Source organism: Carcharhinus amblyrhynchos, chromosome 16 (genome assembly GCF_965287045.1).
Source record: "Carcharhinus amblyrhynchos chromosome 16, sCarAmb.v2.hapA, whole genome shotgun sequence".
In the NCBI taxonomy this organism is placed as follows: domain Eukaryota; kingdom Metazoa; phylum Chordata; class Chondrichthyes; order Carcharhiniformes; family Carcharhinidae; genus Carcharhinus; species Carcharhinus amblyrhynchos.
In genome coordinates, this window is record NC_137339.1 from 8,468,910 (window position 1) to 8,481,102 (window position 12,193).

At 46.3% G+C, this 12,193-nt stretch overlaps 1 protein-coding gene across 2 annotated transcripts in view; it reads left to right on the top strand.

The window, feature by feature from the left end:
- LOC145353814 (protein CBFA2T1-like) overlaps positions 1–12,193 on the top strand; it is a 124,885-nt gene that overhangs the window by 40,527 nt on the left and 72,165 nt on the right. The window lies entirely within an intron of this gene.

Here is a 12,193-nt window from a genome sequence, read left to right on the forward strand (position 1 = left end):
GTGACACTGACACTGATTTCAGTGACAGCAACCTGAGGCAATGGGCTAAACATGCTTTTCAATGTTCCTGCTCATGTCTGAGATCCCCCCCCCCCCCCCCCCCCACTCGCTGTAGCACCACTCCCCTTTCACATGAGGGTGGGTTCCGGCTTCCAGAATACTGTTTTACACCCAAACTGTAAGTAGGAACATACACCAAAGGCCATTCACTCCATTGTGCCAATGCTGTCTCTGCCCAGGGAGTAATCTCACGCTACTTTATTAATGTCACAAGTAGGCTTGCATTAACACTGCAATGAAGTTACTGTGAAAATCCCCTCGTTGCCACATTCCAGTGCCTGTTCGGATACATAGAGAGAATTTAGCATGGCCAGTGCACCCTAACCAGCGCGTCTTTTGGGGGAAATTGGAGCACCCGGAGGAAACCCATGCAGACACAGGAAAATGTTCAAATTCCACACAGACAGTGACCCATGCCGGGAATCAAACCCAGGGTCACTGGTGCTGAGAGGCAGCAGTGGTAACGACTGTGGTACTGTTTTGTCAGTAACCCCCAAGTTTCCTCATTCTCTGTAACCTGCCCAAATCCCTTTTACAACTAATTGCGATATTATCATTCACCAGCTTTTCCGAGGTAGCATTCCAAATCTTGACAGTTTTTGGAGTGGGTTCAATTCTCCTTATCTCCTCACCTGGCATGTATCCTTACTCAAAGAACCATTTTAAACCCTTGGATTGGGCACTTTCCAATGCAGTTGATCTTGGGTTGGGTTGTACAGTGGTCAAGAGGGAGAAGCCTTAATGTGACAACCACGTGTTCACAGCATGGTCCAAAGCACTTTACAGCCACGTACCTTTTGAAGTGTAGGAAACGCACAAAGCAAGTTTCCACAAACAGAAATGTGATAACACTCGGTCAATCTGTTTGTACTGCTGATGGTCGAGGGTCTTATCTGAAGGATGGCGCCTCTGACAATGCAGGGCTGCCTCAAGTGCTGTACTGAAATGTCAGTCTGGATTTTATTTCCACACATCTCTCCAGCGTAGCGGTCTGGGTGCTGTCCAGGCCTGCACTTGAGCTGAAGAATTTGTTACAACAACACAGCAGTGAGATACAGCCAGAAGGTTTTCTGATGTTGAGGCTTTCCCAGACGTCAGTAGGTCACCGTCCCATGCTGCTTTGCAAGCTCTTGCTTTGAACTTCTTGAATGAACCAACGCACGTGTGATAACGCGGAAGCCATCCTCCACAGTCACTCCCTGATCTGCTGGAAATTCCCATGATTCGCTCACTCTTTAGAATTCAGCCTTTGCAGAGAGACTGACTGAGGCTTGGCATCGTGGGTAATGATCCCTGTCGGAGCGCAGCTGAAGACCATTACATTGGGGCAAATGTCCTTAAGAGCTCATAAGAAATGAGCAGAATTAGGCCATTCGGCCCATTGAATCCTCTCTGCCATTCAATCATGGCCTATGTGCTCCTCATCCCCATTTTCCTGCCATCTCCCCATAATCCTTCAACTCATTACCAATTAAAATCTGTCTAACTCCTCCTTAAATTTACTCACTGTCCCACTTTGGGGTGGCGAATTCCACGGATTCACAACCCTTTGGGAGAAATAGTTTCTCTTCAACTCTGTTTTAAATTTTCTACCCCTTATCCGAAGACTGAACTCTCGTCCTAGAATGGCCCCAAGAGGAAACATCTGCTCCATGCCTACTTTATCCATAGCCTTTTATCATCTTGAATACCTCAATTTGATTTCCCCTCATTCTTCTAAATTCCAGAGACTATCGGCCTAAACTGTTCAATCTCCTCTTCATCTGACAAACCCCTCATCTCTGGAATCAATCTAGTGAATTGGTGTTGAGAAGACCAGTGGAACTTCATGGGCCATTCTTGTCTTTAATGCCCCTTTGTACCATTCTGTGGCCATTCCCCTACCAGAAGGGGCTGTCCAGTATACGCCACACCATGTGTCCCATTGTGGTCATAACTGTACAATTTTCAACCCATATGGACACTTCTGGTGTGGAGAATGACAAGAAAAGTTCAGTGTCACAAGTAGAACTGATCAGTGAAGTCTTAACCTGTTGGAATGATCCTTCTCTGTCATCTTGACCATCCCCTTGCCCTACACCTCCAGTCCAAACCCATCCTTGAACATCACACCAGACTTCTTCAGCCTGACATCACTATGCAAGCCATAAGCTTCTAATTAAATGAGTTGGCAAGAATTATGTGCATATTTTCCTGTGTGGTCATAATCATCATGACTTGTGAAATGGAATAATCTCTATTAAGGCCTTAAAGTCCAAAGTTTTTTTTTGTTTAGTTCATTTTCAGGATGTGGGCCTCGCTGGCGAGGCCAATATTTATTGCCCTTCCATATTTGCCCTGAGAAGGTGGCTGCCTTTTTGTAACCCTGGTGCAGTTGAATTTAAGGCACAGAAAGAGGCCATTCGGCCCAACTGGTGCTCACTGGTATTTATGCTCCACACGAGTCTCCTCCCACTTTAACCCTATTGTACCAGTCTTCTATCTCATTCGCCTTTGTGTGCTTGTAAAGGCAGCAATGTACTGTTAGCCTCAACTACTCCTTGTGATGGTGAGTTAATTTCTTAGAATCCCTACAGTACAGAAAGAGGCCATTCAGCCCATCAAGCCTGCACCTACCACAATCCCACCCAGGCCCCATCCCCTTAACCCCTTGCATTTACCCTATCTAGTCCTCCTGACACTAAGGAGTAATTTAGCATGGCCAATCCACCTAACCCGCACATCTTTGGACTGTGGGAGGAAATTGGAGCACCCGGAGGAAACCCACACAGACGTCGAGCGAATGTGCAGACTCCACACAGACAGTGACCCGAGGCCAGAATTGAACCCAGGACCCTGACGTTCTGAGGCAGCAGTGCTAACCACTGTGCCCACCGTGCTAGCCAAAAAGTTCTACGTTATAAGCACATTGAAGTAAAATCAAAAGTACCTTCCAAATTTGCAACTTTTCTCTCAGTGCCCATCTTAAATTGATGAAAGAGGGTCAGGGCTCCCTGCAGTTTGCCACTTGGTGTGGGACTAGAGTCACAACCTGGTGGATTTCCCTCCCTAAAGGATGTTAGTGGGTTTTGTTCTGACAAGCTGATTGCCTTGTGGGCATTTTTACTGTTTTGGAGGTTGTGCTGTGATTGTGGGGACCCAGGTATGGTGCAGCAGACAAGCCTGTAGTCTGCTGCCTCTGCCCAGGTACCTCAGCGTTGCTAATGTTATTACTTTGAGCAGATGTAAGGAGTAATGTGCCACTCACACCTGCGTGGACTCCATTTGGTTTTAGATGTGGAAACAGAGTGAATGTTCTGTGCAGATCTAATTATCTATCGTCTTTACACCATTCTCCTGTGAACTGGATTACAACACCTAAGCATTTTATGAAACCATATTGCTATAAGGAAGCTTCCGTTACAATAATTATCATTTTTGCTATCTGTTCACTTTAAAACTCCCCCCTCACCTCCATGCGCAACAGACATTCTCTCTGCCACTTTCCTCAGTTGGGGAAAAAGATACAAGTGTCTGAAAACAAGTACTAATAGACTCAAGAACAGTTTCTTCCCTGCTGCCATCAGACTTTTGAACAGTTGTAACATATCATACAGCCCCTACAGTGCAGAAGGAGGCCATTTGGCCCATCGAGCCTACACTGACCACAGTCCCATCCAGGCCCTGTTCCCATGTTACCCCACGTATTTACACTGCTAATCGCCTTGACGCTAGGGTCAATTTATCACGGCCAATCAACCTAATCCATCTTTGGACTGTGAGAGGAAGCCGGAGCACCCGGAGGAAGGCCACATAGACATGGAGAGAATGTGCAAACTCCACGCAGGCAGTGACCCGAGGTCGGAATTGAACCTGCAAAAAAATAACTCTTTTCTTCCCATCTAGTACTAAACCTAAGAATCTGCCTATGACTCTGCTTCTTTTAAACAGAATCCCCTTCCTCAGAGCCTATCTCTGTAATTGGTGGTACTGGTTTATCCACTTGGAATAAACCCAACAATGGCTTGTAATCTGATACTATGGTGAAATTTCTACCACGTATACCGATGGAACTCCTTCACTCAGGCACTGTGAGGCAACAGTGCTAACCACTGTGTATTGGCAGCTCGTCATTGGACTATTAAATTTAAAATTCTTGTCTTTCGTGCCCCTTTTACCCCTCCATGGCCACTCTCTAACCTTGATATGGTGTCGGACTGGGGTGGGCACAGTAAGAAGCCACAGAACCCCAGGTTAAAAGTCCAACAGGCTTATTTGGTATCACAAGCTTTCGGAGCACTGCTCCTTCATCAGGTAAGTGTGATTGCTGACCTGATGAAGGGACAGCGCTCCGAAAGCTCGTGATTCCAAATAAACCTGTTGGACTCTAACCTGGTGCTGTGAGACTACCGCTTCCCCAACCAGTCCGCAGTCTCCTCCAACCTCCCTCCCAGCAATATCATCCTTTCAGACTTGCCACTCCATGACTCTGTGTGAAGCCTTGATCTTTTCACAGTGACTATCTCAGTGCAAGTTCTTGTATGTATCACATTCTTTGAACATCCATGAATATTTAAAAACCAAATGCGATTATTATTCTGCGATTTCATGATAGTCGGGTGAGATCTTCCACGGATTAAGATAAATAAAGACATGTACAAATTCTCACACGTTAAACTCAGTGGAGTGCCAATACTGCTATCTTATTAAAAGAAGGCAGCGTGCATAGTTTACATAGTTAACTAAAGTGTTTTTTCTTCATTTCCCAGGGAGTTTGGTATTTTAGTGAAGTGATTATGTTACTGGATTAGCCTGCTAGACCCTTGCACCGATGATACTGAGTGCATGAGTTCAAGGATTAAGTATTTAATTACTCTTTATTCATTCAGTGGATATGGGTGTTGCTGGCTGGGACAGTGGTTGTTGCCCAATCTTAAGAGGCTTTGTTTTCCCCAGGGTGAAGTGTCAATTACAAGGGGGCACAGGTTCAAGGGGAGAGGGGAGAAAGCTTAAGGGAGATGTGCGGGGGAAGTTTTCACGCAGAGAGTGGTGAGTGCCTGGAACGCGCTGCCAGAGGAGGTGGTGGAAGCAGGCACATCAGCAACATTTTAAGAGGCATCTGGATGGGTGCATGAATAGGGAGGTAAGGGCGGAAGGTCTTTTTCGGTTTAGTTAGGTCATCGTGATCAGTACAAGCTTGGAGGGCTGAAGGGTCTGTTCTTGTGCTGTACTTTGATGCGGACTCGATGGGCCGAATGGCCCGCTTCTGCACTATAGGATTCTGTGATTCTCATTAGTTGTTTTCAAATTCCTCCAAGCCCTGCCCCTCCGTACCTTGGTAACCTCCTCCAGCCTCACAGCCCTCTGAGATATCTGCCCTCCTCGAATTCTGGCTTCTTATACATCCTGAATTGACTTGTCTCGTCACTGGTAGCCATGTCTTCAGTTGCCTAGGCCCTGAGCTCTGGAATTACCTCCCTAAGTGTAACACCAGCACACCATGCTGACTCACTGCTGCCGGGTCCAACTCTTGGAACTTCCTTCCTGACAGCTCTGATGTTTAATGCACCACGTAGTTCAACAAGGTCGCTCGAGGACAATTGGGGGATGGGCAACAGAGGCCCGCCCAGCCAGCAACGCTCACAGCCCATGAATGCGCTTTGTGGGGAGGAAACAAGGCGAGATGGTGTCAGTGGGGCTGATGCCTGTTGAATGATGAGTTGATCTGGCACCAGTAACAGAGAATCTTAACTCCCCAGTGAAAGCACTGGGGTGGTGTTGGTTAGACGCACTGTCCCTGGTACTGCTTCCTTTCTCCTTTTCTGACTGGCTTACGTTCACACAAGTGCCAATTGATACTGGCCAAGTGGGCATTGTTTCATTGCCAACGTTGGCAAGCTTTTTTTTCTCTCTCTCTTGAGTGACCCCCAATGTCTTCATGCACAAAGATTCCCATCATAAATTACTGTCTGTCAGCTCAGCGATGGTGACAGGGTTAAAGGAATTCACTCCTCTTCCATTTGAAACTAGCCCTGGCCACCGCAATCACCCAGACCCTTCCTGTGACAGATCTCTCTTCACGTTGTCTGCACAGAATTTCCTTGGTTTTCCACAGCATCTTGTTCCATGTATCTCGCCATGTGGGTTTACAAAAAGTTCTTCTAACTATCTCCATTCCATCGGGATAATGACCTGAATCATAGAATCCCTGCAGTGTTAGAAGGAGGTCATTCGGCCCATCGGATCTGCACCAACTCTCCTACAAAGCATCTTATCCAGGCCCTGCACCCTGCCCTCTCCCCATAACCCCACACATTCAGTGCTAATGCCCCTAACCTGCACATCTTGGGAATGTGGGAGGAAACTGGAGCATCTGGAGGAAACCCAGGGAGAATGTGCAAACTCTACACAGGCAGTGACCCAAGGCTGGAATTGAACCTGGGTCCCTGATGCCTTGAGGAGCAGTGACAGACGCTATGAGGAGCAGTGCCACCGTGCCGGGAGTTAGTGACTGACTCTCCTTTTTCAGTGTCAGCTATGGCTCTGGGTGTGGGACTGTCAGTTCTGGGCCAAAAGGCTAAGAATTCTGCCCACTTCAGAGAAAGCCATAGTCATCCAGTATAGAAGAGGCCCATCAGCCCATCGACTCTGCACCAACAAGGCCTCACTAAATCTACACTGATCACACTTTCCAGCACTTGGCTTAAATGTGGTGACATTTCAAGTATTCATCCACGTACTTTATATATAGTGAGGTTTCCTGCCTCTACTACTGGCCCAGACAGCGCATCCCAGACACCCACCATCCTTTGAGTGAGAAATGTTTTCCACAAATCCTCTCTCATTAAAACTATACCACCTTGTTATTGATCAAGGGGAAAAGCTCCATCCTATTCATCCTGTCCATATCCCTCATCATTTTATACATCTTGATTATGTTCCCTCTCAGCCTTCTCTGCTCTAAAGCAAACAATCCAAGCCAATCTGACCTCTCCTTATAGCTCAAGTGCTCCATTCCAGGCCACATACTGGGGCAGCACAGTGATACAATGGTTGGCACTGCTGCTTCACAGTGCCAGGGACCCGGGTTCGATTCCACTCTCGGGTCACTGTCTGCGTGGAGTTTGAATCATTTCCCCCAAATCTGCGTGGGTTTCCTCCGGATTCTCCAGTTTCCTCCACAGTCCAAAGATGTACGGATTAGATTGATTGGCCGTGCTAAATTTTGAGACTTCTGATTGGATCCATCTTGCACTAAGTTGACCTTTCTCTACACCCTAGCTATGACCATGACACTACATTCTGCACGGTCTCATTTCTTTCTCTATGAACGGTATGCTTTGTCTGTGTAGCACGCGAGAAACAATACTTTTCACTGTATAGTAATACGTGTGACAATAATAAAGCAAATAAATTGCCTCTTGGTGTCCTGGGATGTATAGGTCAGAGGGTTAAGTGTTTGGGGATGTGGGTGTAGGGCCCGGATGGGATTGAGGTTGGTTCAGGCTCGATGGGCCGAACAGCCACCCTCTGCGCTGTAGAGATTGTACGATTCTGTGATTGGAGAGGTGAGCTCAAAGTTATGAGGTGTCCTGACAGAGTAGGAGAGACTGTTCCAGTTGGCAGAAGGACAAGGATTGAAGATAATTGACAAAAAAAAATTCCCTGGCGGTTATTTGGAATATTTTAAAAGAAGAAATTTCTTGGAAGGCTATGGCAAAAGAAGAAGGGAGGGGAAGCAATTGTATAATTCTTTTAAAAAAAAAACCACAGGCATGATGACCTCTCTCTGTGCTGTAGGATTCTCTGATTTACCTCAATAACAATGGCTGCTTTTGATAAAGGATAATTAGCAGGGAAATGTTCTATCGTTAGCGGGGACTCGAGAGGAGTCTTATACAAGTGACACATTGGACAGATATGGGTTTGGACTTGGAAAGAAAATCTTGCCAGTCTCTCTTTCCAAGCCCATGTCTGCCCAGTGTCATGCGGATAAGACTCCTCCTGAGTTCTTGCTAATGATAGGCGTGAGTGCCAGAGTAAGGAGGAAAATGTGCCTCACCCATGAATGATGGATAAAAGAATGCAGAGGAAGCTCTCTCTCCGAGACACATTTTATTGCTCTGCTGTGCAGGGAAATTAAACGGTTTTGATGGAAGGTATGAAATTTTCTTTTGGAGTTTGATTGTCCAGCAGGGAACCTGCCAGCCGTGGTTACACAGGTCCAATGCTGGATACAAGTGTACTTTTAATAAAATCTATTTACTTTTCCCAGATGGTGCCATTTTACTTCATCACATTTCGTGTTTACTTTCCTTAATATTTTAGTTATTTTCTTTTTTTCTTTCGAAACCTATTTGTATTTGTTATACGTGCAGAGAAACAAGGATTTGATTAGATCATGATTGATCCGATAGTAATCTTAAATCTGCATCCCGCCAGCCTCCAATAAGACTTGAAGACCGTAAGATATAGGAGCAAGTTGGGCCATTTGGCCCATCGAGTCTGCCCCACCATTCAATCATGCCATGTAAGGTAATGCTGCAACTTTATTAGACTCTTGTCAGACCCCACTCGGAGTACTGTGCGCAGTTCTGGTCGCCTCACACAGGAAGGATGTGGAAGCTATTGAAAGGGTGCAGAGGAGATTTACAAGGATGTTGCCTGGATTGGGAGGCATGCCTTAAGAAGATGGGTTGAGGGAGCTAGGTCTGTTCTCCCTGGAGAGATGAAGGTTGAGAGGCGACCTGATAGAGGTTTATAAAATGTTGAGAGGTATAGATCGGGTGGATTCTCGGAGTCTATTTCCCAGGGCTGAAATGGTTGCTACGAGAGGACACAGGTTTAAGGTGCTGGGGAGCAGGTACAGAGGAGACGTCAGGGGTAAGTTTTTTACTCGGAGGGTGGTGGGTGAGTGGAATCGGCTGCCGTCGGTGGTGGTAGAGGCGAACTCGCGGGGGTCTTAAGAGACTTCTGGATGAATACATGGGATTGAGAGTTATAGATAGGCCTGGTAGGTATGGATATGATCGGCGCAACTTGTGGGCCGAAGGGCCTGTTTGTGCTGTTATGTTCTATGTAAGTTCCGCAACCTCATTCCCCCACCTTTTCCCCGTAATGCTTGATCCCTTTACCAATCAAGAACCTATCTATCTCTGTTTTAAATACACTCAATGACCTGGCCTCCTTGGCCTTTGTGGCAATGAATTCCACAGATTCACCACCATCTGGCGGAAGAAATTCTTCCTAATCTCAAATAGTGTCATCAGATAGTGATATCAGAGCCCGTGCTCACCAAGAATCCATCCAGATGTTCAAAGAGCTGTGTATTCCGTTCCTCTTGCTGACAGGATCTTCCACTTCTGCAGAAGGTGAACCCTTCCCCTCCACATCCAAAATAATTGACCAAAAAAATTCCATGGGGATTATTTGGAATATTTTAAAAGAAGTTGCTTCTTGGAAGGCAATGGTGAAAGAACAAGGGAGTTTTGATAATTCTTTTTTTAAAAAAAAACACAGACACGATGACCTCCTTCCGTGCTGTAGGATTCTCTGATCTGTATGATAATAGTCAAGGGTCATAGAAGTTTACAGCATGGAAACAGACCTTTTGGCCCAACTTGTACATACTGCCCCTTTTTTTAAACCCCTAAATTAGTCCCAATTGCCCTCATTTGGCCCATCTCGTCTATATCTGTTGTATCCATGTAACTATCTAAATGCTTTTAAAGACAAAATTGTACCTGCCTCTACTACTACCTCTGACAGCTCGTTCCAGACACTCATCACCCTCTGTGTGAAAAAAAGTTGCCCCTCTGGACCCTGTTGTATCTCTCCCCTCTCACCTTAAACCTATGCCCTTTGGTTTTAGACTCCCCTGCCTTTGGGAAAAGATATTGACTATCTACTGATCTGTGCCCCTCATTATTTCATAGGCCTCTATAAAATCACCCCTCAGCCTTCCACACTCCAGAGAAAAAAGTCCCTGTCTATCCAGCCTCTCCTTATAACTCAAGCCATCAAGTCCTGGCAACATCCCAGCCTATGATATATGAATATTGTATGTGAATATGATTTATTTCTTGATTAATAAGGGGATCAGGGGTTATGGGGATGAGAAAAATATCAGCCATGATTGAATGGCAGAGCAGACTCGATGGGCTGAGTGGCCTAATTCTGCTCCTATGTCTTATGGTCACCCAGTGGCAGGTTCTCCAGTAAAGGGACAAGTGAGTTATGGAAAAAGTCAACAGGACTGGAAAATCCCATTGACGGCCAATGATCAGCTGCTTCTGCTGCCAGGATAATGTGCAGCGGTGGGGCTGGAAAATCCCACCCATAGGCTCTGCTTCCAGCTTTGTGCAACTAGTTCTCTCCACATTGCTAACTAGCTGTGGGATACTTTCTCATTCTCACTTCAATCTGTCCAACTCCAGGGGAGAAGATGTCTGAGTCCTGAGTGCCCATTGGTCAGGGTTTTCCTGGGTGAAGAACAACATTGAGTGAAGGAGATAAAGACACAAGAAAACAAACCCATCAAATTGCCAGATGGCTAGCATTGTTTCCCAGTTACGCACTGAAACAGATCATTGAGCCGCAATGGTTTCCAAAGGGGTGGGGTGGCATAGTGGTACAATGGTTAGCACTGCTGCCTCAGAGCCAGGGACCTGTGTTCAATTCCAGTCTCGGGTCACTATCTGTGCGGAGTCTGTTCTCCCTGTGTCTGCGTGAGTTTCCTCCAGGTGCTCTGGTTTCCTCCTGCAGTCCGAAAGACATGCTGGTTAGGCGCATTGGCCAGGCTAAATTGCCCCTTAGTATCCCAGGATGTGTTGGTTAGTGGGGTTAATGTGTGGGGTAACGGGGAGAGGGCCTAGGTAAAATACTCTGTCAGAAAGTTGGTGCAGACTCAATGGGCCGAATGGCCTCTTCTGCACTGTAGGGATTCCGTCCTGCATGAGCCTCCTTTCTCCCACTTCATCTAACCCCATCAATGCCTTCCATTCCTCCCTCCACCTTCTCAATGTCAGCTTTGCGATTCACCTCAATGACTCCTTATGATAGTGAGATGATCCCCATTCTAACAATGCTTTCAAGGGTTCAAGATGACAAAAACAGAAGGCCATTCACCCCCTTTAGCCTGTCCTGCCATTCACTCAGATCACGGGTGATTTGCGCCTTTTGTCCAGTTGTGTTATTTTAGGCAGCTCTTCCTCGATTGAGGCTCTTCCGTGCCTGGTTGATGCTCTGTAACTACAAACCTGCCAAAAAAAAAACAAGTATTTCCACCTCATTGAGGAAACTTCAGGCCAATCCACATCCAACAAGCTACTCTGAAAACTCTGCTCGCATTTTGACAGTGTGTCGTAGAGCTGAGGTAATCCCAACAGTGGACAACATTCAAAATCAAATATAAACTTCCTGAAAGAAAAAGCCAACTCATCCCCTTCTCCCAAAGTTAAAAACGTCCTTCAAAAGTTTCCGGGATCTGAATTTGGACCTATGGTTTTGTGAAAGATGGACCAGTCCCCCCCCCTTGGGCCTGACCTTCCTTGTGTACCAAGTTTCATTGAAATCCATCTATTAGTTTTGAGGTACTCTAGGGGTGGGGGGGAAATTCGCTGTCCGTTCACATCTGCTGCGAATGAGGACAGAGAATTTGGCGCTCAGCCAAACCTTCATTCACTGCAGCAGGACTGGAGAATTCCGCTGGCGTGAACAACCAGGGAATTCTGGCCAAATTGCTCGGAGACAAACCGAATGTAAAAAAACAGAAGCGAAACATTATCTCGGTCCACTTTCAGCGCAGGAAGTAAAGAAGTCCTGCATTTGTATAGCGCCTTGCATACCACCAACCATCTCAAAGTGCTTTACAGCCACTGAAGCATTTTTCTGACGTGTACTCACTGTTGGGAAACACAGCGAGAACCTTGCTCGCTGCAAACTCCCTCCCGTAACTACAAACATGATAATAACTGGATAGTCTGATTTAGGAAGAGTGAGGGTTAAATATTGGGCCAAGACACTGGGAGAATTTACTGCTGTTCTTTTGAAATAGACCATTGGGATCTTGTACTTCCACCCAAGCAGATCATGGTTTAACATCTCATCTAAGATATGGCACCTCCGACTGTGCAGCACTCTCTCAGTACTGCAC